The sequence below is a fragment of the Myotis brandtii genome, unplaced genomic scaffold (genome assembly GCF_000412655.1).
Source record: "Myotis brandtii unplaced genomic scaffold, ASM41265v1 scaffold68, whole genome shotgun sequence".
In the NCBI taxonomy this organism is placed as follows: Eukaryota; Metazoa; Chordata; class Mammalia; order Chiroptera; family Vespertilionidae; genus Myotis; species Myotis brandtii.
The window spans coordinates 3,593,267-3,604,326 of record NW_005370657.1 but is presented as its reverse complement, the minus strand read 5'-3'; the positions used below and the strand labels follow the sequence as shown (position 1 = coordinate 3,604,326).

Here is an 11,060-nt window from a genome sequence, read left to right as displayed (position 1 = left end):
CTGTTGTCTTCCCGCTTCTCCCGTTTGAGTCTGGGTCCCTAGAGACTCGCCCGGATCTGGAGCTCAGAGTCTGAAACTCCCTCCTTGAAACCAAAACAACCGCGCCCTCTGCCGCCGGCCCGCTCCACACGCACCTCCGCACCTTAGTATTTCACCTCCGCACTGCGCCTCCTCTGAGTCTGGGTATGGATTTCTCTTTACTTCTAGTTGTAGAATCTCTCCTCAGCCAGCCTTCCTGTGGTTCTGGGTGATGTCCGTTCCGTCTTTTAGTTGTATTTTTGAATTGGCTGTTCGAGGCGGCAAACTCCAGCGTTAACCTATGCCGCCATCTTGGTTCTCTAAAAATCAATACTTTCATAATTTTTTAAATTAAAAAGAATCACATGCTGCCCTGGCCGGTTGCTCAGTGGTTAGAGCAGGGGTGGAGGATGTGCGGCCCGCATGCCTCATAAGGCCCACGAAATCATCTGGCCTGGCCCTGCCAAGGTATTAGGGGTGAGCTCATTAAATGTTTGACCAAATATAGCAGGCTAATTTTTAAGTTGATAATTTTGTATGGCCCGCAAATGATGTTATAAATATCCAAATGGCATTAGCAGAAAAAAGGTTCCCTATCCCTGGGTTAAAGCTTAGACCCACAGACCAAAGGATCAAGAGTTCAATCCCTAGACCCAGTTGGGGGCGTTTGAGGGAGGCAGCCAATCGATGTGTCTCTCTTTCACTCTCCCTCTCTTATCTCCCTTCCATTCTCTCTAAAAATCAATGGAAAAATATCCTTGAGTGAGGATTAAAAAAAAAAGAATCATATGCTATTTATTATTTAATATTCAAATAGAGAAATACATAAAGTAAAAATTGAAAATCCATTTCCTCAATGGAAATCACCTACAAATATAGTAAGTAAACAATAAGTTTCCTTTGCTATAAAAAAACACAAACAAAAAAACAATAAGTTTAGTAACTTGTTATAAATAAAATATAATAAACTTATTATTTATTTGTTATCTATTTATTAAGATAATAAAATATCATAAGCTTAATATTTATATCCTTAAAGAACTTTTTTGTATGTTTATGGAGGGTGGCTTAAACAAAAATGAGTTCATTTTATACTTACTGCTGTACAACCTGCTTTTTCACTCAGCTATACATTGTATACAGCCTTCCACAACAAGCTTTTTACAGCATACTCATTCTTTTATTTTTATTTTTTTAAATATATTTTATTGATTTTTTACAGAGAGGAAGGGAGAGGGATAGAGAGCCAGAAACATCGATGAGAGAGAAACATCGATCAGCCGCCTCCTGCACACCCCCTACTGGGGATGTGCTGCAACCAAGGTACATGCCCCTGAACAGAATCAAACCCAGGACCCTTCAGTCCACAGGCCAATGCTCTATCCACTGAGCCAAACCGGTCAGGGCATACTCATTCTTTTAAATGACTATATAGTATGCCTTAGTATGACTGCCCTGCTTATTATTGCTCAAATGTACTTAAATATTCTCTTTTGTCTTTGCCATGTCCCTCAAATAAGGAAAAAACCCAAGTGAGATAAGAGGTACACATCATTTTTCTTAATAAAATTTAAAATGCAGTATCAATCTTTTAAATCCTATAACATAAGCTAAGATGAGCCACTAAATTTTTCATTTGATTATGACAGGAAAACAAGAACCCTGGTCATGAATAATTTACCATATACTTAAATCTGAAATAGAAACAGATTCTCACAGCAAAAGTCAAATTAAAGAAGGCAATAGGAGGAGAATATTGTCGGCTTAGCCTTCCAAAAGTTTTAGGATTGCAAGGAAGGAAAAATACAGGTATAGTGAGACAAGAACTAAAAAGAAAAATCAAAGACAAAAGAAAAATGCAAAATAAATGATGATTTCAGAAAAAATATGGGGTTCAGGTCAATGTTTCCTAAATCTGGTTGGGCACCAGAATCATCTAGAGTTTCTTTTTAAAATGCAGATTCTTGAGTTCTTCTCTACACCAAAAATAGGGCCCCAAAATCTGTATTTTATTTTAACAAGCTCACCAGGTGATTTTTGAGCTACCAAAGGCTGGTCCAAGCAAAGCCAAACTCACCAACTTAACACCAGCTTCCACCACACCACACTTCATGCCATATACTTTTCAACTATTTCCCAAACTTATCTGCCAGCATCTGATATTGCCACAACTCTTCTGAGTACAGACAGGTATAGTCAAACTCATGTTACTATTGATTCTCTCTCTTCAGAGTACACAAAACTTTGCATCATGTTGTGGCAACCAAATACATATCAAATTATGTCTGATGTTATTTAGAGACTGGTGCATTTGAGTTCTTGGTGCATTTGAGTTCTTGCACTTTCAAAAACTAAAACCTCCCTAAAAAAACTAATGAACAATAAATAAATAAAACATAAAATTTAGATGACTGTTCCACCCAAGAAGTATTTATAGAAATCAAAGTTTTCTTTTTTTCCTACTGGTGGATACAAAGAAAGTGATTCAGATAGAGCTGTTTTTTCAGGATACCTTGTATCCTAGGCCTTTATTTTCAAACACCAATTATTTCCAAATTTTCTGAACAAAACAGAAAGAGAATGTCTGACATGTTCTTTGAAAAATGTACATCTGAATAACATGCCATTTATTTACAGAGAATCAGTAGTCTTGAAATATGCCAATGAAAAAATGACATATTTCAACCACCAAAATCCTATGCAGTTTCTCTTAGCTAAAACTAAATGCTATAGGAAGAGAGACAATTACATGAGTTTAAGGGTGTTTTCTACAGATGAGACTGTAAATGAATACTACCAGCAATAAAGAAAATATGTGCGATATATAGGGGACAAGAGCAGAACGGTTCTGAGATTGTGCCAGGGAGTCATGAGGAGTAGCACTGGAAAAGTAAAAGAACAAATTACAGAAAACCTGAGAACCAGGCAGAAAAATTTAGAATTAGTACAATAAGGGGCCAGTTTAAGTGCTGAGCTCTCAAAAGAGATAATGAAAGCAAGACTTCTGGAAGTTTACCAAACTGATGAAGTGGGGGAAAAAGAAAGAGAGATCTGAAAGAGAGAGAAAGAGAAATCTGTTGCACAAATGGGCTGAGGCAGCAAGATTGGAAAAAATAGGCTATCTCAAAAAGCCATTTTAGCTTTGGTTTTGTTTTCTTTTTTTCAAAACAGCTTTTTTTATTTAGTCACTGAAAAATTCATACAAAAGAGAAAACTAAAGTCCACTAGTTAGCTCCTCCCATCATTCTGTTCAGTATGTATCCTCTCAAATATTTCAGAGAGATTTAAAATACATGAATTTATATTTAGATAAAATACCACAAATTACACATAATGTTTTGTAACTTTTCAATTAAAATATTGTGGCCATCTTTCTGGTGCAATAAACCAGATCCAACTTCCAAGGAACTGGCTCAAACAGAAAAGACAGCAAGTCAAGAATGATGCCAAACTCTCTTGACTAGATTAAGAGCCTGGAGTGCACTGACAAGAAATTAACAATTTCGAATTGAAAGACACAGGAGTTCATTTTTTGAACAGAGAATACACATTTGTGATTTATAAGCATGGAGCTAAGAGTGAATGTACAGAAAAAAGATAGGTAACAAATAGTTACTGGACACCTACCGTGCATCTCGACTACAACAAACGCCAGAAAATATGGAAGAAACAAAAGTATACAGCACAAATGACAGGCCAAATTCTAATGGACAAATAATTCCAAGTGTGAAAAGTTCTGCAAAATAGAAAACTAAGGTACTATGGAAGCAAATATTGGAAGAGACCAAGCCAGTCTTGGCAGTGAGAAAGATCTCGGAGGTAACCTGAAGAAAGTGACATTTAAATGAAGACTTGAAAGGTAAGTGCAAATTACCTGGGTGAGGCAGGTGGGGTGAGCATTCCAAGTAGAGGGAATGGATGGCATGTGCACATAGGGCATAGTGCTTTCATAAAGTTGAAAGTGTGGCTAAAGCATGTAGAAGGCAGAGAAGAGGTCATGAGCCAAGGCCAGAAAAGAAGGCAGGAAATTTAAAATATTACCGATAGTCTTAGACAATTTTTCACAGTGATAGTCATGGATGAAAATATATATCTGGAAAAGTAATGGTGAAGAGCCTGAGCCAACTATGTGAACCTCGACAAGTTAGTTCCTCTTTACTAGTAAATCTGTGTCATCATAGGAGATGTGGTGATAGTATTTACTTGGCAGGGCTCCCTGAAGAGTAAGAATACATGTAAAACATTTTGCACAGAACCTGATAGATACTAAACAACATACTAAGATCTCTGTGTGTGCACGCACACACACACACTGGCTGATTAAGAAGTAAAAAGCAGCCCCAGTGGCATGGCTCAGTGGTTGAGCATCAACCAATGAACCAGGAGGTCACAATTAGATTCCTGGTCAGGGCACATACCTAGGTTTCAGGCTCCATCCCCACTAGGGGGCATGCAGGAAGCAGCTGATCAATGACTTTCTCTCATCACGGATGTTTCTATCTCTCCCTCTCCTTTCCTGTCTGAAATTAATGTAAATATACATTTTTTTTAAAGTAAAAAGCAGGCTAAAAGTCTGGAAGCAAACCTGTTAACAATTGCAATCTCTACACTGTAGAATTAAAGGTGACTTTTATGTTTATTATTTTAATTCATCTATGTTTTCCCAGTGTTTAGCAATAACCAGGAACTATTAAGAAAATTTATTTTTAAATGTGTTTTTTAAAAGCAAAGATTTCTTTTAGATGCAAGATTTACCTATGTTTGGCTAAAAAACAGATGGAAGAGTTTGCAGTGGAAAAGGAGGAAATAATGGACTATTTTTATCAAGAAAGGGGACCTGCAGAAAGCATAGCTGCAAGGATAGTAGAAAGCGACACCTGACCAAAGCTAGGCTTATCTTCTTTGCTGAGCATTGAAAATTTGAACACAAATGCTTCAGTTAGTCTGTGTTGAGCTTGGGTACTGAAAAGACATGACAAAGTAGGGCAGAGCACAGGTATCCATTTTCCATCATGGACACAGAAGCAAAGACTATCAGTCTGAAGGAGAAGAAATATATGAAGTTGAGTCACCAGGAAAGCAAAGAGAAGCACCAGCATCGCTTCATTCACTCTCTATTTAGGCCAGTTACTTCTTCACTATATAGCTTCTTGTGTTTAACCCATATATATTTTTTACAACCCTCTAAGACTAGATCAGATTCTCAAAGCTCTGAAGTTTTCTTTGGCTATTATGAACAGGGCAATGAGAGGCTGTATAGTCTTAACCTTTAGCCTTAGTTTCTCATCTGGATAGTCTTAACCTTTAGCCTTAGTTTCTCATCACCACATACTTGATAAGGTTGTGATGGGAATTATATTGGGCGAGAATAAAATACTTGGCAAAGCACCTGACACACGAAAAACCCCAATAAAGGTAGTTCTTTTCTGTATTACCTTGGTTAAACTTATAATTCTGAACATTAGGTAGCAATCATATCACTAATAAGTTAGAATATAGATCGCACCAAGCATGTCAAGAAGACTAATCAACAGTAATTCCTGCTGGGTGGTATTCTTTACACATGACAGCACTATATTACAAACCTGTGAGCAGCCATAACAACTCTCAATCCAAATCTATTTCTCCCAAATGTTTCTATTCCCATTGTATTTTTTTTCACATTGTATTTTTGAAGCTTTGAAAATGACCCTTTAATCTTTCATCTGCATTTATAGGACCATTTCCACTAATTTACCAATGTCACTTATGAGATGTCTGCTTGGTGATATTTTTTATCCTGTTTCAAAAGAGAAAACAAAGGTCAGAGGTTGAAACTAACATCAGAATTCACATTAATCAAACTTAAGAGAATGTAATATATTTTTGGTGAAAGATAACTGTCAAAATTATCATGACTATTAGGAAAGAGTGACTAAGGCATTTTTAATTTTAAGTTTTTGTCTAACAAAACCTCTCAGAGAGACAGAGACAGAGAAAGGAATAGAAAGTAGATCTCACAACTAAGATTATTTTGATAAAAATCGTGTTTAGGGCTTCGCTTATTGCATCTTAGTTATGCTGACAGAATCCTGGACAACTAAGATGCTAAACAATCCAGACACAACAAATCAACAAAAGTCCCAGTACAAAACCTTTACATAAAGGATTTTATTTCCTTTTCAATTACATAAGTCTACTCCATTCGACACAAGGAAAAACAATTTGGTGTTAGATTCACATAACTATTATTTCTGTCAACAGAACTGACCACATAATGAGTAGCAATTCTATCAACAGTATTGGAGCTATCAGTATAAATATCTCTACATACACACATATACCCAGAATGGTGAGATTAAGTCACCAAAAAACACCCCTGTTCTATTTCACATCTAAGTTTCAAAGGCTCGTTGCACTAAGCCTCCTTCTAGCTAGCCTGTAGCTATTTTTCTACTTCTCCTCCTTCCCAATCTTTTAGCCCCAAGATTCTCAAATGTAAAGAATTAATCCACCATTCATCTCCATCTTATGAGTGACTGATGTTCAATTCATTTCTGCTTATGAATAAAGGCTACTTGTAAGTAGTTTAACTACTTATAAAATCCAACTAAGCGTAAACCTAACCCCTAAAATTCAACTAAAATTAATGAGACTCTTTCATATTATACTAAGAAGACTGGCTACTACAAAATGGGTGGCAATGTTGCAAATATCCTACTGCAAGTACATACATAAAATCAGTTGAAAATCTTGTAATTCTCAGAACTGCTGGGGGAATTAACAGCAGCTTTCAATTGCTGCTATTTTTCCTTTTTAATCTTCAATTATGACTCAATCAACATAATTTTCAAATTAGTTTGATACATGCTGTGTATAATGATAGGTATTACGTCAATAGTATCCTTATTTTTAAAATTTACAGTAATTAGACTTTGAAATGTATATGTCGCTTCAAATATGAACTATACCAGAGTCAAAGAAATGTGACTGGAGAGCCACTGAATAAGTCAAGATTCTGAAGTTTGAAGGGCAAGGGAAGGAAGGCAGTATCTATCTCTCTCTATATATATATTTTTAATATATTTTTATTGATTTCAGAGAGGAAGAGAGAGACAGAAACATCAATGATGAGAGGGAATCATTGATTGGCTGCCTCCTGCACGGCCCCTACTGGGGACAGAGCCTGCAACCTGGGCATGTGCCCTTGAACAGAATCCAACCTGGGACCCTTGATTCCACAGGCCGATGCTCTATACACTGAGCCAAACCAGCTAGGGCTATTTTTTAAAAAAAAAAAAAAACTGATTTGAGAGAGAGAGAAGATGAGGGGGAGAGAACGATATTTGTTGTTCCACTTATTTATGCACTCATTGGTTGATACTTGTATGTGCTGTGCCCCTGACCCGGGATCAAACCCACAACCTTGACATATAAGGATAAACACTTTAACTAACCCTTAGCTACCCAGCCAGGGTCCCATATTTTTAGAGTTTTCATACATGCTCTTAGAATGAGCTAAAGGCTCATTCCTGCTCTCAGATTTTGAGGCCTAGCAGTATTATTTTTCAGAAAATCTTGGTTTTCTGTTGTTTAATTATTAGTTTTACTGTATAAGCATTGTTTTCTTGTATTTTTTAGTCCTTGCTCTTGGTTCTTCAGTTAGGGCTTGTTGCCACCTAGTGGACTAAATAGGAATAAATGCCAATGCATTATCACAGGTTCTCACCTCTGCGCTTTCAAAAGATACCACTAGATGGAGACTTCAAACTTTAAGTAGAAGGAGAGTTCTGAAACCTATCCAGAAAGTTAGTAAAAAAAACTAACACAGGTTCACACAAACAAAATAAAAAGTAATGTGTCCAAAATAATGAGTTAAATAAAAATAAAAATCTTTTGGAGGCAGTATGGCACATAGGTTAAGAAAATATGCCTTGACTCTTATGAATATAATCACAAAAATCCACAAAAAAAATTCCCAAGTTTAATTGGAAATATATACAAATTATAATACATCTTGACTATATGAGGCTTACCCCAGGATTGCCAGGCTGGTTCAATTTTTAAAATGATAATACTTTATGACCAGCAAGGAAATGACAAAGATGCAAACTCTCACTCATTTTTCCACTGTACCATGCTACCTTCCCATTAGGGTCACTTTTAGCAACATAACCCTGCAACTGCCAGGAGAGCACAATTCATATGAGAAGCTACTAAGCCTCCCCTCGTTCTCAATAGTACCACAGTGTAAAGCCTGACAATAAAGGAGGCCAGTTCTGATAACCTGATTAGTGAATGGAGGCAGAGCTGCAAGTAGATGCCTGAAAATGCTACTCTAGGCTTTTACCCTGGTTCTTGGGCTTCAAGATGATTCCTGCTACTTGAAGACACTGATTCCCCTTCCTTAGAACAATTTCAAGGAACGAGAATTCTGAATGTAAAATCTTGATCTAAGTGGGAAGCTGGAGCCCGGGTGGTTCAATTTGGCAGAACCGCCTTGGAAACTTGGTAGCTGAAATGAGAACCAGAGATTTTTTTATTTTAAACATACTATACCTTTACTTAATACAAGAGCCTTGTTGAAAAATAAAATGTAGGAATAATAAAAATTACCCTACAATCCCATTCGCCCAAAGGTACTACTAATAAATAATTCAGTGTATCTTCTTCCAGGCTAAATGATTCTTAATGATTCTTAACAATTCTTCTTAATGATTCCATAGTATTCCATTGCATGAATAACCACAATCCATTTAATTAGTCCCCTATTAAACTTAAGAGCTGTTTCTAATCTTTTTGCTATTAAATGCTGAAAGGAATACTTGTGAATATACATTTTGCATACCTGTCATTTCTTATAGAATACCTATGAATACTTGTAAATACCTATGAATATTTATGAACTGCTAAATCTGCAATTTTTAAATTTTAAACTGCTAAATCTGCAAAAATAAACCTGTACATTTTCAGTTTTGCAGTTATTATTAGATTACACTCCTAAGAGTTCCCATTTTCCCACATTAACTACACTGACAATTATCATTCTTTAATATAGGAGTTGCAAACTCAAATGCCTACAAAAGACTGACAGGAAACATAAATGGATGAAGGAGGCCAAATGGGAGTGCATGCTCACCTGAGAATGCATGCTCATTTAAGTAGGGCAGCCTCCTCTGGTCCAGCCAAAAGGCGCCATGTAGAATCCAGGCCCCGTGTTAGAACTTCCAATTTCAAGAAGGCCAAAAACCCAAATTTTTATGAAACTCTTGCAAGTTTTAAATGTTGGCAACAAACATGTTTTTATTTAAACATCCAGGTAGCCAACAAAATACATCTATAAGCCAGACTACATTTAGCACATGGAATTATGTTCTAAGGTAAAAAAAAGATGTAACACATTTTCATTTTGAATCTTATTATATTCATGACTAGAGGCCCGATGCACAAAATTCTGCTGGCACTGGCTTCCCTCTGGCACCCGGGACCTGGGCTTCCCTTGCAGCCCAGCTTAGTCCAGAAGGTCATCTGGAAGGATGTCCGGTCTAATTAGCATACTATGCTTTTATTATTATAGATGCTTATTTTTTCCTGTTCACACCAACAGAAGATGTATTTGTTCACATTTGGTTCACAGTGACTGCTAGAGCCTTCAGAAAAAAGATATTTATCTTTTTTTTTTTCCAGATTCATGTCTACAAACATTGGACACCAAAACAAAGGTATGTAACAGAAGCTAAGTGACCAAAGTGTGCTCAGAAAAAGCATATGAGGTCTCATTTAGGACTGAGTTGCTATACTCTCCTCAGCATACATACAGCACACCACAAGATTTTTTAAGAAAAAATGCTAATTTGTAAAACTATGCATAACTTTGAAGAGGGTGGCTGTAATAATCTAGGGCTCCCTCCACTACTTGATACATTTATCTAACAGCAAATTTTCTCTTTGGTGAGACATCAAAAAAGGAAGAGAAGAATTCCCACACATCTCCCTTCGTTATATTGAATTTAAACAAGCATTTTCAACCTTTTTAAATGAAATAAAACATAGGTTTATATAAATCTTTCTCTGCTCTCAAAAATATAACTGCAGTACTGCTCCCTTAGGAAGAACAATTTCAGCAACCTCTCCAGTGTCAGTTTCTTCTCATTCCTTGTTAGTCATCCATTATAAATCTCCAGACCCAGATGTTCATTCCCTGCACCCACCAGAGATAATGGCAGAGATCCTTGACTATCCAAGGTCCCAACAACAGCTTTTGAATGCAACTATCTTTTCATCAATTGTAAACAAGTCCTAAACTCTTGGCTCCATAGGGAGTCCCTACCAAGTCAGTATAAACTCTGAAACAGGGGCAGAGGTCAAGGGGATGAGAGCTCAGCCTAAGCTCTGGATCTCACGCCACTCCCACCCTGTTCAAAAGAATCCTTATCAGAAATCCAGACCCAGTGTTAGATCTTCCCAACAAAAGGTCACATTCAGGAGACTTGATCTAGCAGTGATCTAGCAGATTCAGCTGAAGAAGCAGGCTCCTGGAACAGTTATGAATGCAAAATACCTAAATCACTAACAGAATGTTGTAGAGGAAAGGTGACATATGGGGAAAACAAGGGAGATTTATGAACTTATCTTCATTTTTTTCAGGAAAGAATCTATCTGATAAATGGATAAATCCTTAACCTGAGCCACAGAAGAAATCTCTTGCCTGTTCATCCTACCATTACCCATGGATCCCTGTTTGGTGGCTATTAGTATGGCAAGAGAGGGCAAAGCTTAACTTTCAAGTTTCTTTTTTTTTTTTTAATATATTTTATTGATTTTTTTTACAGAGAGGAAGGAAGAGGGATAGAGAGCCAGAAACATCGATGAGAGAGAAACATCGATCAGCTGCCTCCTGCACACTCCCCACTGGGGATGTGCCCACAACCAAGGTACATGCCCTTGACTGGAATCGAACCCAGGACCCTTGAGTCCGCAGGCTGATGCTCTATCCACTGAGCCAAACCGGTTAGGGCTCAAGTTTCTTTTGAAATGCATTTACCTACATACTTGATCAGTAG

At 37.0% G+C, this 11,060-nt stretch overlaps 1 long non-coding RNA gene across 1 annotated transcript in view; it reads left to right on the top strand.

Annotated features, from left to right (window-relative positions):
- Positions 1–9,714, top strand: part of LOC102256752 — a 44,927-nt gene extending 35,213 nt beyond the window's left edge. Inside the window, exon 3 of the long non-coding RNA XR_314461.2 lies at positions 9,685–9,714. This is a non-coding gene — a long non-coding RNA (uncharacterized LOC102256752). The remainder of the gene's footprint in view (positions 1–9,684) is intronic.
- Positions 9,715–11,060: the final 1,346 nt, after the last annotated feature.